Genomic DNA, 15568 nt, shown 5'->3' on the forward strand with positions numbered 1-15568 from the left:
AAAATTGAGAGCATTAAAACAAAACAAGAGAGCTGTAGAAGACTATATATCTGAATTTAAGATTTGGCAAAAAGATTCAGAATGGAATCTTATATCATTAAGAAATCAGTTCAGACTGGGACTTTCTGAGCTCATTAAAGATGAACTAGCCAGAATGGATATCCCAGACGATTTGGAGCAGCTGATGCACTTAGCTATTAAAATAGACCATAGGATAAGAGAAAGGAAAAGAGAAAGGTACACTGTAGATAATCCAACCAGACATAGAGATGCACACACAAACCCCACTCCAGGAAGGCTAGGTGACGAGCCTATGGATATAGGGGTAATAAGGGGCCCTCTATCATTTGAAGAAAAGCAAAGAAGAAAAGAAAACCATATATGCCTGTACTGCGCTTCCAAGGAGCATGAAGTCTCAAGTTGTCCTATCCTTAAAAAACCTAAGAAAGGTAAGGGACATGACACAACATTGATTTTCTCTTTTCCTAATGAAAAATTGACTTATACAAAATTTCCTATTTTTCTACAGTGGGAACACCATCAGCATCCGCTTGACGCTGTTATTGACTCGGGAGCTTTCATGTCATATATTGATTCTGATATAGTTAAGATTAATAAAATACCCTTAATTAAAAAAAACATACCTGTGTCAGTACGTTTAATTGATGGCAATCAACTAGAATCAGGTCCCATAACACATGAGACAATACCTTTACTTATGATATCTAATGACCATAAAGAATATATTTCTTTTGATGTTTTAACATCTCCTATTTTCCCAGTGGTTTTGGGATTACAATGGTTGAGATTGCATCAACCTACCATTAACTGGCAAACAAGTAGTGTCACATTTAATTCTGAATACTGTGAAAACACTTGTAACCAGAATTTTACAATCATGACGGTGGCGGAACATCCTATGCCACCTGAATACACTGATTTTGAGCTTGTTTTTAGTAAAAAGGAGGCAGAAAATTTACCTCCCAATCGATCTTATGACTGTCCAATAGATTTGATACCATAGCTCAGCTCCTATACACCCTGTGGCATATTATTCTAGGGTGTTAACTTCATCAGAACTTAACTACCATATAGGAGAAAAAGAATTGTTAGCCATGAAGTCAGCTCTAGAACAATGGAGACATCTTTTGGAGGGTACAGAACATCCTATACAAATCTTTACAGACCACAGAAACCTCCAATACTTAAAGACATATAAGACATTGACAGCACGGCAGGTGCGTTGGAGTTTATTTTTCTCTCGCTTTTCGTATATACTCACGTATAGACCTGCGAGTAAAAATAGAAAAGCTGACATTCTATCGAGACTTATGGAAAAACCTCAGATCAAACCTTCATTTGGTTCCGTGATACCAAGAGAATTTTTTACCCCTTGCCTTGGAATAACCATTCCAGCAGAATTACAACTCAAAAGCGAACAGCTTCTTGATGTAACCTATCCAAAGGAAAATTTAATTAGAAAAACCGATGGTTTATACTACAACGGAGATAACATATACGTTCCTCCACAGAAAAGACAAACTATCCTACAAACCTTTCATGACTCACAGTTATCAGGTCACCCGGGTATACAACATACTTATGATTTGATTAAACGCAATTATTGGTGGCCTAAAATGAGGAATGATGTACAAGAATATGTCACTCATTGTGAAACGTGTTCCACATGTAAAATTAATAGGCAAAAACCTTATGGACAGCTACTTTCTTTGCCCATCCCAGAAAGGCCATGGACGCATATAGCAGCTGATTTTATTGTGGATCTACCACCATCTAAATCTTTCAATACCATCTTAGTAGTGGTAGATCTTTTCTCCAAGATGTGCCATTTTATTCCGTACCACAAGTTACCAACTTCTTTGGAAACTGCATCTTTATTCATTCAGAATGTTTTCAAATTACATGGGTTACCTCTGTCTATAACAACTGGCAGAGGAACCCAATTTACCTCAAACTTATGGAAGGATCTTTGTAGAACATTAAACATTACTAGACGCTTGAGTACCTCCTTCCATCCACAGACAAATGGCCAATCTGAGCGCACAAATCAATGGTTAGAAGAGTATCTAAGATGTTTTTCCACTCAACAACAAGATAATTGGGCAGATCTACTGCCATTGGCAGAATTTGCTCACAATAATTCCTTGAACTCTTCAACCAAAAGTACCCCTTTTTTTACCAACTTTGGGTTTCATCCCACTTTCAATTATCTTGAGCAAAGAGAAAATAGTTCCCCAGTCGTTAATGACTTGGTTAATACTATTGCTGAAACCTTCACTATAACTGCAAATCACATACAGGCATCAAAAGACAGACAGAAAAAGTTTTATGATTTGCGGCGCCAACCGTCATCCGAGTACAAACCAGGAGATCTGGTATGGTTGTCCACAAAGCACCTACGTTTGACTGCTCCCTCAAAAAAATTTAATAGGTTCTTCATAGGACCTTTCCCTGTGCAAAAAGTGATCAATCAAAATGCTGTAACTTTGGAGCTGCCTAGTCACTATAAAATACACCCCACTTTTCATGTGTCCCTCTTGAAACCGTACAAATCATTACGAACAGTGGTGGATCAGTTGCCTGTGATACCTCCCATTGAGCCAGAACGTGAATTTGAAGTACAGAGTATCCTGGATTCCCGAAAGGTGTCTGGGAGATTACAATATCTAATTCGTTGGAAGGGATACACCTCTGACGACGATTCTTGGGAGCCGGCTTCGAATTTATCTGCTCCCCGTTTGGTTTCCTTATTTCATCGGCGGAATCCTGAACGTCCTCATCCATGAACCCCAGTGGTGTTCATCTTTGGAGGGGTGATCTGTAATGTGTACTGTGCCTTTAAGACATTTATCCCATAATCCTATAAAGTCTAGGTGCTCCCAGAATACATTGCTTGGTATTCTGGTCACACCCTTGTATCAGCCTGTCTTACACTGCTACTGAACTCAGCTGTTTCCTTCCCCCTTCTACTAAGGGATTAACTTCAGCTGGATTTCTCCTGCAGTATCTGCCTACCTGGTTGCTCAGTGTTTTCTGACAACACTCTCCCTGCTTCCTGTGCAGTTACCTCTGCTACTACACTCTATCTCCAGACCTGACAGCCTCACAGAACACCGGGTGACGTCACCTTCAGCTGCTTCCGGTCTCAACCGATCTCAGACTGCATCCTCCATTCTCCTCGTGAGTACAGCGTTTGTGCTGAGACTGCATTGTGATATATTTTTGCTATAATCTGCAGAGTCTTACTTGTATATACATTTACTGCACAATTAACACACAAATCACCAATGTCATATAAATCTATGTTAACTAGTTTATATATATCTTGTCATACTTGTACTGAGTACTAAAGTTTACTTTGTTGCTTAAAGGAATGGCAATATATAAGCTTTGTATCAATATTAAACCCTTACTCACATCCCCTTATGTTAAGTCATAATATAAGGGGTAATACGTAAGGAACACACACACATATATATATATATATATATATATATATATATATATATATATATATATATATATATATCAGCAATGCTAAATGTTCAAACTTTATTTACAGAAATTCAAGAAATAAGGAGACTTTACTATAACTTTTGTTCATTCAATCATAAGTGTTATTTGGGTCATTACTACCATTTTATCTCATTTGCAGAAACTAAACACTACAATCGCACTCCTGCAAGAGACACATTTAAACACTGAGGAATCTATAAAACTAAAACATTCATGGATAGCGGAAGCTCTTGTTGCCCCCTCACCAGATAGGAAAAAAGGAGTCGCTATCCTCCTAGGGAAGAGTTTAACTTATGAAAAATTGCTCACTATCATTGACCCAGGCAGCAGATATCTGATTCTAAAATTAAAATCTCAGGGCCTGATATATACCATCTGTAACCTCTACGCACCAAATATTATTGATTATCATTTTTGGGACACCCTCCAGGCACAACTTTTACAGGTCAGTGAGGGTCAATTAGTCATAGCGGGGGATTTCAATATGGCCCCATGTTTTTCTTTGGACAGATATAGATATAGAGGAGCAATTAGGAAAACAAAAAAAGACAACCTTGAAATTAAATTATTTAATAACATACAGCACACATTAGCAGTAAGAGATATATGGAGGACGCAGAATCCCCATTTTAAGGCTTATACATGCCATTCGAGAGCTACTAAGAGTCTTTCCAGAATAGACTTGATGCTAATAAATGACAACTGCTTTCAAGCAGGTCCAAAAGCCATGATAGCAGAAATTTGTATTTCGGATCACGCCCCAATAATGTTAGATATTCCAACTCATTGCAAGAACTCTGGTGGTTCACGTTTTTTTTACCCCAAATATCTTAGTAATAACATGGAATTCCGAGAATGGCTGAAACTCAGATTGGAGGAATTTTTTAGATTGAACGAAGGCTCGGTTTCTAACCCTGCGACTATTAAGGGGGGATATCATAGCATACACAGCGAAAGCGAGACGACAATCCAAGCAGAAGGAAACTCAACTAATAGTCTCAGTGACAACCGCATATAATTGGTATCTGGGTTTTCCCAGTAAGGTGCAATTGCAACGAATATATTAGAGTAAAAAAGGAACGCGATTCTTATCTTACCACGCAAACAGTATATTCTGAATTAAAATATCAATCAAACCTGTATAAATTTGGGAATAAGGCTGGTAAAATGCTCTCAAGACTTGTAAAAATTGTTAGACAATCAAATGCAATTGAGAGTTTACAGGTTGAAAATAGTAGATTAACCTCAACAGAAGAAATTCTAGATTCATTCCTTCAGTACTATAAGCATATCTATGCCCCATCGGCTACAGATAAAGTAGCGCAAGAAAGATTCTGGGATGACCTGCCCATCAAAAAAGGTGAAACGGACTTTATATTCAATTTAAACGCCCCAATCTCTGAAACAGAAGTATTGCAGTCAATTCACGAGTTAAAGCTGGAGAAAACACCAGGCCCAGACGCAATTCCCAACGAATTTTATAAAAGCATGAGTGAATTGATTACTCCTCAGCTCACAACTCTGTTTAACTTTTTCTATCAAGAAAATACTCAGATTCCTCCCAATTTTTTAGAATCACACACTATTTTTATCTTAAAACCTGGGAAGAACCCGCAAAAAAGAGAATCATACAGACCCATCGCACTGCTCAACTCTGATTATAAAATATTTACATCGATTCTAGCCAGGAGGCTGCAAAAGGGTCTACCTGAGATTATACATAACGATCAAGCCGGGTTTTTGAACAATCGGAGTTCAGTGGCAAAGATTAGACAACTTCTCCAGATCATTGAGCATTTTAAAACTTCTGAGAATGATTTCCATATCTCATATCCAGATGCAGCAGTAGTTGCAATAGATGCCGAAAAGGCTTTCGATAGCATCAATCACCATTATTTACTCGATACACTAATCAGATTTGGTTTTTCAAATAATTTTCTTAATTTAGTCAAAAACATCTGCACACAAGCATCCACGAGTTTGATCATACATGGTCAAATTACAGGCAAAATCAAGTTAGAAAAGGCACTAGACAAGGGTGCCCACTATCACCCTTGCTCTTTGATCTAGCAATTGAACCTTTAGCAATAAAAATAAGGCAAAAACTTGAAGGCATTTTAATTGGCAAGAAAGAGGCTAAAGTAGCCTTATATGCAGATGATCTGTTGGTTTACATAGCAAATACCAATAAGAATATTCCAATATTGCTAAATATAATCGAGACCTTCGGTCTTTTCTCTGGCTACAAAATGAATAGCACTAAATCAGAACTATTATGGCTAAGGGTAAAAAATAATTCGCTAACTGACAACCCTTTTAAAACTTAAAAATCATTTAGATATCTTGGGGTCATTATATCAGCAAATCCACGGGAATGGTACTCATTAAATTTTACTCCCACTTTACAGTTAATAACACAACAGATGAGGAGTTGGCAAAAGCTCCCCCTCTCAATAGCAGGATGAATAGCATTGTTTAAAATGGTGTTATTACCTAAAATAGGTTATCTATTTCAAAACCTCCCTCTAATCTTAAAAACATATGATATTAAGAAGTTTTATACAGTCCTCCGTCATTTTATATGGCAAGCCAAGAAACCCAGAATCTCATTGAAGAGATTGACGCTTCCCAAGCAAAAAGGAGGAATGGCCCTTCCGGATCTCCAGTTATATAATCTAGTTTTTCTGGGCTGCATAGCGACAGACTGGATAACTAGATCAAATCATTTTACTGATTACGATCTAGATCAAAGTATGACAACCCCGCTATCCCCAGTCTCACTTTTACATATTTCCCCTCAACAAGTACCTAAACGAATAAAAGCCCTGAAGACTATAAACACGATAATTGTAGCCTGGAGAAAAATTGGGGCCCATATGCAGGTAAACACTCAAATACCAGTGTACCAAACCTTTTTAGGGAATCCAGAATTTCAGGAGGGAACACAAGACCAAATATTACAACACTGGCATAATCAAGGTTTAACAAAGATTTCGCAGTTCTTTAAACAAGAGTCAGGTACTATTAAATCATTCGAAGAATTAAAATTGGAATTTAGGGTTAAAAATCAGGAATTCTTTATGTATCTACAAACCAGACATTATGCATGGCAATTAATTAATAAACACAGGTGGAAATGGAAGTGGGATAAGTTGGAAAATTGGGTATCACTGAATATAGCAGGACTCTTTTCAATAACTCCATGGTATAATCTTCTAGCATCTCATAAAGGAGATGACAATCTAACAAGATTAGCGCAGAAATGGGAAAATCAGGTTAATATAAATGATGGATCACAAATTTCCAGGTCAATCCAATTAGCAATGGAAACAACCTTGTCCGAGACCTGGAGAGAGTCACATTTAAAGTTGTTATACCAAACATATTATACACCTGAGAGGGGTTACAGATGGTATAACTTGAACTTCAATAAATGTCCCAAATGTAGCCTCCAAGCCGTGAACCTAGTTCACATGGTATGGAAATGCCCAAAAATTTTACAACTATGGTATAAACTAGAATATTGGATAAACAAAATATTAAAAATTACCCCCTATAAAATAGTTAAGACCCATATCATCTTTTTGGTTGACAAGAATAACAGGTTCAAATAGGAAAGTCTCCCGTTATGCAACTAAAATTGTCAACAGAGCATTCCTTGAGGTCAATAGGATGAACAGGTGCAGTATGTTGGCCAGTAATACTAATGGGACGCGACCGAGAACTTTCGATCGGTCAGCCCCCCTTTTTGTGACGACATACAGCTCACAATTTGACCAGATTTGCAACATAATAAACAAACATTTGCCTATCCTATCAGCAGAGGATAGTCTCAAAGACTATGTCAGCAAGGGCTGCAAATTTTCAGCCAGAAGGGGTTGCACACTTTCCAACATACTATCTCCCAGCATGCTAAAAAAACGAACCACAGTAGCAAGCAGTTGGCTCAGTGTCAAGGGGCACTATAAATGCCATTTCTCTAAGTGTATTGCATGTGGTCACACCAGAGTTACGAAAAGTTTCCAGTCGAAAGTAACTCAGAGAATGTATGACCTCCTGAGTTGTACCAACTGTCGCTCGTCCAACGTTGTTTATCTTGTGGAGTGCAAATCATGTAAAAAACAGTATGTAGGGTGCTCTACTAGGGAAGTACGGTCGCGTATAAGAGAGCACCTCAACAATGTTGAGAATGGTGCTGAAGTATCAGACCTTGCTAGGCATTTCATCAGTGTGCATGACAAAAATGTCAAAAGCTTTGTCTGGCAGGTCATTGAACAGATCAGAAGCCCAGAAAGAGGAGGGGACACCTCAAGTAAATTGATGTACCAAGAAGCATTCTGGATATTCCAGTTAAAAACTAGAAAACCCCTTGGTTTCAATATTGAGGGAGACGTTATTAACTTTTGGAAAAGAATCAGATAAAGGCTGTAACAATTTAGTATGTGTCACAAAAAATTCCATGCACACCAAGCACACAGCTCTATTGATTAGTATTTTGTAAATAAAGTTTACTTATGGATCTATTTCGAATACACAAGAGTGGTAGCATAGTTTACTACATACAACAAAGTATACTAGCCATTTGGGATGATATAATATTAGCAACGGCTAATATGGTCAATCTTTATTACTTATTTCTCTGTATATATTTGTCTTCTTATCTATAAAGCTGCACTGTACAATGCACAGTTTAGACAGTCCAAATCCTGTGTTTAAACAGTTCAAATTGAGTTTACTGAGTCCTGCAATGCCTAGTTAAGGTTATTAATAATAAGTGCTAACAAAGTTTTAGGGTACCAATTGAAGCTTAAGATAGCAATCATCCCCAATAGTTAGCGCTAGCCAGGACAACCAGTTACAAGTTAACAGTTAACATGCTCCTTATGCCTTGACTGTCTCTGATTGTTAGAAAGTGTTTTAATTCATTGTATATGTCTTTTACAGCTTATACCTACAAGATGACAATATGAGTGTATTTCTCCCTGGCTAGAAAGAAACTACGGTTGCCTATACAGTTCATCTCTTAGGTGAAACTTAATGTGGTAATAGATTCAGTTTATGTTTTCTTTGCGAATTTATATATGTATTAGTTCATTTTATATACATTGGTAACAATTGATCTAGTGTAACTAACTAAATCAACTTGTCTAATAGGGGAGTCAAAAAACTCAATCTATCAATGCCCATTATTGTGATACTTATCATTTAACACTGACAGCTGCTTCTAATCTGTGACCCTGAGCACTTGCTATTTAAGCCAGTAGCTCCAGGTCACAGATATGTCTATGAGTAAGGCTATTCCCTAAGCCGAAACGCGTAAGACACTTTGTCTTAGGAGCTGTCAGGCTCGTTTTGTGGATTTTAATGTTCGAGAAATAAAGCTCTAATCTTGATTTAATACAAGTGCCTTGTAGTCCTGCTTGGTCTTTTGCTACAAGAATAACAGGTTTACAGACTATAAAATTGTGAACTTGATAATTCTAGCAACCAGAAACCTAATATTTAAGAATTGGAAAAGTACAATAGTACATTCAATTACTGAAATTAAAAATTACCTCAGAAAACAATATTTAATCGAACAGAAAGCCACAGCGTTGCATACAGAAAGAGAAATAAGAGTTTTCCTTGATAAATGGGCAAAATTTATCAAGATCTTTTCACCCTCCGAAGTCAAATACTTAATATTTCCCTTCAGAAATACCGATTTGGTCTTATTGGAAAATTGGTAAGGGAGGTAGAGAGAGAAAATAGTTTTTCTTTTTTAGGTTGATCCATTCCCCTCACCCTACTCCTTCCCCGGGCTTTCCCCTTTCCTTCCCCCCTCACCCCTTTTTTTTTTTTTTTTTTTCTCCCTGTCTGGTTATTCCCCTACCACCGTTTCCCTAAAAGTATATATTTGTACAGACGGATTGTGATATATATGACCAACTTGAACCAACTTGTATAATATTTAAAATTAAACTTTCTTTCTCCATATTTACAGACATATTGAGAAACAGATTCTTCGACAGTCATGTTCAATATTTGTTTTGTGCTTATCTTTAAATTGATAAAATGAGGTTAGCAAAGTTACTTTTATTGTATTAGAACAGAATGCATGTGTTTAATGCTTTTCTAGAGAATTGATGGAATATTGCCTTTTTTTGTCTTTTTTTGATTTTCTCTTTTATTATGTTAAAATAACCTCAATAAAAAGTTATTATAAAAAAAAATAAAAAAAAAATTAAAAGTTCTATCTGAATAATGAAAGTTTAATTTATACTAGACTGTCCCTTTAAGGAGCAGCATACAGGTGTTCTGTATTAGCATGAGTAAGGGTTGATAGCCCGAAACGTTGCGTTTGCTGCTGTGTGCCTATGCTTTATGAAAGCTAAAAGGATCAATAAATGCTTTAAAGTTTAAAAACTTTTCTCCACATTATTGGTGCTGTGTAATTCAGTTGCTGTTATTTTACAGAGAGGTGTTTGCAGTGGCCCTCTACTACGTGCATCAGGTGTGTGCTGTCTGCCAGATGTGAACTCTTTCTAAATAAATAAATATCTACATATTAATTATTCAGGTGCAGTTCTCACAGCTCTAAAAGTAATGTTATAATATCTTCCAGTTTATATATGGTGAGATATTTGTCATGAGAGTAAAAGAAGCAAGAGCAGGCCATACTGCATTCCCTTGTCTGCAGTTGTTACATGCAGGTATGTATGGTCACTCTGTATGGTCACACATGTCTGACACCATAAAACCTGCCATATGTCCGCAATAATTTATATATATATATATATATATATATATATATATATATGTGTGTGTGTGTGTGTTTGTGTGTGTGTATATATATATATATATATATATATACAGTATATATATATGTATATATGTGTGTGTGTGTGTATATATATATATTTATATATATATATACAGTATATATATGTATATATGCGTGTGTGTATAGACACACAAACAAATATATACACACATACACACAGTATATATATATATATATATATATATATATATATATATATATGGTTTTGACAGATACATTGTTTATGCACTTACATGGGTAACCATGGATGTCATACACCTGTTATTAGACATGCCTCTTGGCCTTTATAAGTAGCATTTGCTCACTTATGAGTTGCTGGTTTGTTTGGCCTGATACCTGTAACTGCATTCTAGCGTTGTTTATACTTTAGCCTGTTCATGCCTTGCCCATGTATAATCTTGTTACTTTAGCTTGCCAGCGGCCTGCCGTGACCTTGTATAATCTTGTGACCTTGCCTTGCCAGCCACCTGCCTTGGCCTCGGATAGTCTTGTGACCTTGCCTTGCCAGCCACTTGCCTTGACCTCAGCTAGTCTTATGACCTTGCCTTGCCAGCTACTTGCTCTGACCTGGGAAAGTCTCTTAACTGTTATTTCTCTGCTAGTACTTGTATCTTTGACCTGTTTACTATTAGTTTGGGGACTCTTGCATACTTGGTCTCTGTTGTTGCCTCTGTGTAATTTTGCCGCTGTCACTCCAGTTAAGGAATCCCTCAACCTGGCACTGACTTGCGCCAGGAAGAGGGAGGGCGAACTTGATTGTGGTTGTGTCAGTGGCAATCGTGACATAACAAACAAGCCTAAAAAATGTCAGAGGCCGCAAGAGTTGACTTCCAACTAGAGGAACTTGCTCAGCACATAGTTCAGCTTAGCCACAGATTTTCTCAAAGTTCATACAGTCATTATATTACTGGATGAAGCTTCTATGGTCTGGACTCATTAACTCCTTAAGATTAATTACCCTTGTCTCCTATCTCTGGATTCTTCTTTTGGGGCCATGGATGTTTTATACAAAGACCCCTAATTGGCTTATAAAGCAGATAAACATTTATGTTCCTTTCCACGAGGGATTTTTGCTGTGAAGGACTATAATTTTTAGTTCCACCATTGGTCTGCTTTATGCGGCTGAAGTGAAGTGGCCCTTTGGAGTCAATATTGCCTTGGCCTTTTAAAAAGTTTTAAAGATTAACTAGCTTGGGTTGAGACTCCCACCTCTCTGGGATCCTTTGCTTTGTTGGTCATACAAACTGACCATAGGATGCGAGAGTGAAAACTTGAGAAACAGAATCAACATTTACGTACAGAGACTCTTGACAAGCCTCACACTCTCAATGCCAGATATTTCAGTAAATGCAGCTGTGCCTGAACCTATGGAGTTAGGTAGTGCCAGGGGACATCTGTTGGTAGAAGGATATTCTCAAAGAAGAATGTTGAACCTATAAGAAGCAATGATCTGTGCACTCGGGGGCAAGTAAAATCCTTAATAAATCTTTATTGAAATAAGGGTAAAAACTGCATCTCAATGCAGGTAAGCAAGGACAGCAATCCTGACGCGTTTTGCGCCCCCTAGTGGCGCTTAGTCATAGGAAATGTTGAACCTATGTCTGTATTGTGGTGGGTCTAACCACTTGATTTGATCCTGCCCACTGAGAAGTTGGCACCTATTGAATGAGTCTCAACCTTGTCCGTCTCTTCTTCTTACTACTTCTATTTCTGGTAATTCTACCCATTTTAATCTCTCTTTTTCTCTCTAGTGGGATCAACAACTTATCAATGTTGTAGCAATTCTTGACTCTGGAGCTACTGGCTGTTTTATGGATAACACGTTTGCTATTCAACATCATATAGCTTTCTAAATCCTCTTCTGTACCTATATAGGTCATTGATATATCCTCCATAAAATCTGGACCTGTCACTCATCAGAATTTTCCTTTGCTTACAGTTATACAACCAAGACATAAAGAATACTTGTCTTTTGATTTGGTGCAGTCACCTATGTTTCCCTTGGTGTAAGGTTTGCCCTCTGGGATCATCACTTTTCCTTCTCCTGAGTGCCTTGCACAAAGATCCTTGTTAGTTGAAAGTCCTACTCCTGAATTAACCTCAATTCCTTTAAAATCAGAAAATTTCAGAAGCTTATTTGTCTTGTCAAGATGTTTTCACTAAGTCTTAAGCCAAAGTTCTTCCACTTCACCAGGCATATGATTGCCCTATAGATCTTCTTCCAGAAACAGGTATTCCTTTCAGTCATATTTATCCACTATCAGAAACTGAATGGGCCACATTGAAGGATTATTTGGATGATGACTTGTCTTGAGGGTTTATACATTCCTCAATTTCCCCTGTGGGGGCCGGGATCTTTTTCGTAGGCAAAAAAGAATGCTCCTTATGCCCTTGTATTGATTTCCATCAATTGAACAACGTTACTATTAAAAACAGGTATCCATTACCTTTGTAGACACTTCAAGTATTTTTTAATGCCTTTTTGTCTATGTAATGCCCTTGTCACTTCTCCAAGCTTTCGTTAATGATGTATTCAGAGATTAGGGTGGTGATGCACACGGATGATATCCATGTGTACTCATCTTTCTTAGAATTACATATAAGATAGATGACCATGGTACTATGCAGGTTACAAGCTCATCATTTGTATGCAAAACTAGAAAAATGTACTTTTGAAGGTGGATACTATCAAAAGATTAGCCATCATTACAAGACAAGAAATAAGTACAACGTTGACGTCGCTTTGACAATTTTTATTGGAAATTTATCAGAAACTTTTCACATCTGATCATGCCTCTCACAGCCCTTATACACTATCATGAACCATTTGTTTGGATTCCTCAAGCAGCAACAGATTTTTATAAACTCAAGAATCTGTTTATTCAAGTTCCAATTCTGGTTCATTATGACCCTTCATTCCATTGAATTAAAGGGACAGTCTAGTATAAATTAAACATTCATTATTCAGATAGGACTTTTAATTTTAATCAACTTTCCAATTTACTTTTATCATCAAATTTGCTTTTTTTCTCTTGGTATTCTTAGTTTAAACTAAACATAGGTAGGCTCATATGCTAATTTATAAGCCTTTGAGGGCTGCCTCTTATCACAGGCTTTTTAAATCTCTTTTAAAGACAAAATGACAGAAAGTACACGTGGGCCATATAGATAACACTGTGTTCAGGCACAGGGGGTTATTTAAGATTTAGCACAAAACAATGCTAAATGCAAGACAATAGATAATAAACAGTCACAGTCATGTGATCAGGGGGCTGGAAGAAGGTTCCTAGATGAAAGGTAATCACAGAGGTAAAAAGTATATTAATATAACTGTGTTGGTTATGCAAAACTGGGGAATGGGTAATAAAGGGATTAGCTATCTTTTAAAACAATAACAATTCTATGGTAGACTGTCCCTTTAAGAAAGATGGACTGTTCTTTTTTCAGAATATATATCCCTCCTCCATATTATGTAGAGATTCAACGCATTGTGCAGGTCACCCAGGTATACACAAGAATGGACAGTATGAGTACATGGTTGAATTTATTCTTGATTCCAAACTGCATGCAGGTAAACTTGAATACCTCATCCATTAGAAGGAGTATGGTCCTGAGGAGCGCTCTTGGGAGCTTGTTGATAATCTGTTTTCAAATTATCACATTCAGGCTTTTCATTTGGCTCATCTGGACTGTCCGGGTCTGTGTCCAGAGGCTACCTGGGGCACTCTCCATCTCTCACTGTTGTGGTCACATGGTTGTGCAGGGGTCCCCTACTTGTGCTTGCATGATATGCTAACAAAGACGTGTTTCTAGGTTTGGCATTGATTCAGTTACTCTTCCCTGTACTCATGCAGGCTATCTATGTGCATGCATTTCTCACCTTTCTGGTGGTCAGCGTCATACTATACTTTGTTTATGCATTTATAGAGGTAACCGTACATACACCTGTTACTAGACATGCCCCTTGGCTCTTAAAAGTAGCATTTGCTCACACACTCATTGCTTGTTTGGCCTGATACTTGCAATCTAGCATTTTCTAATTTAGCCTGCTTGTGCCTTGACCTTGGATAGTCTTGTGACCATGCCTTGCCAGCCACCTGTCTTGACTTGTGACCTTGGCTTGCCAGCTGCTTGCCTTGACCTTGGATAGACTTTTGACCTTGCCTTGCCAAGCGTCTGCCTTGACCTTGGTTAGTCGAGCAAAAGAGAGGGGTAAAGCGAGAGCAAAAGAGAGGGGGAGAGAGAGAGCAAAAGAGAGGGGGGAAAGAGAGCAAAAAAATGGTGTAGAGAGAGCATAAGAAAGGGGGGAGAGCGAGCAAAAGAGAGGGGGTAGAGAGAGCCAAAGAGAAGGGAGAGAGAGCGCAAAAGAGAGGGGGAGAGCGAGCAAAAGAGAGGGGGAGAGAGAGCAAAAGAGAGGGGGGAGAGAGAGCAAAAGAGAGGGGGGAGAGAGCATAAGAGAGGGGGAGAGAGAGAGCATAAGAGAGGGGGGAGAGAGAGCAAAAGAGAGGGGAGAGAGAGCATAAGAGAGGGGGAGAGAGAGAGCATAAGAGAGGGGGGGAGTGAGCAAAAGAGAGGGGGGAGAGAGAGAGCATAAAAGAAGGGGAGAGAGAGAGCATAAGAGAGGGGGGGAGAGAGAGCAAAAGAGAAGGAAGAGAGAGCATAAGAGAGGGGGAGAGAGAGAGCATAAGAGAGGGGGGGAGAGAGAGCAAAAGAGAGGGGGAGAGAGAGAGCATAAAAGAGGGGGAGAGAGAGCGCAAAAGAGAAGGGAAAGAGAGCAAAAGAGAGGGGGGAGAGAGAGCAAAAGCAATGGTGAAAGAATCCACCTGGATAGATCCTTTCACCACCCTGCCTTTTTTGGAATCCACCTGGATGGCAGGGGGGTGAAAGAATCCACCTGGATGCAGTGTAAGCTGCATCCAGGTGGATTCCAAAAATGGCACCACAATAGACTGCCCTCTGGGCAGGCTTTCCCACTATTTTATAATAAAGCCAATAAAGACATGGTTTTATGAGTCTGATGTGGAGAAACTCAAGTGGCCTGCACAGAGCCTTGACCTCTTTGATCACCTTAGGTATGAATTGGAACACTGACTGTGAGCCAGATCTTCTCTTTCAACATCAATGCCTGAACTCATAAATGCTCTTTTGGCTGAAAGGGCACAAATTCCCATAGACTCAAACTTTTGTGGAAAGACTTCTGCAAATGGG

The 15568-nt window shown here is 38.3% G+C and overlaps 1 long non-coding RNA gene across 1 annotated transcript; it reads left to right on the forward strand.

Moving 5' to 3' along the window:
• The first annotated feature begins 385 nt into the window (after positions 1 to 385).
• On the forward strand, positions 386 to 639 carry LOC128665076 (uncharacterized). Its single transcript, XR_008402990.1, has 2 exons — positions 386 to 449; positions 530 to 639. It is a non-coding gene; the product is annotated as an uncharacterized LOC128665076 (long non-coding RNA).
• Positions 640 to 15568: the final 14929 nt, after the last annotated feature.

Source organism: Bombina bombina, chromosome 6 (assembly GCF_027579735.1).
Source record: "Bombina bombina isolate aBomBom1 chromosome 6, aBomBom1.pri, whole genome shotgun sequence".
Classification (NCBI taxonomy): domain Eukaryota; kingdom Metazoa; phylum Chordata; class Amphibia; order Anura; family Bombinatoridae; genus Bombina; species Bombina bombina.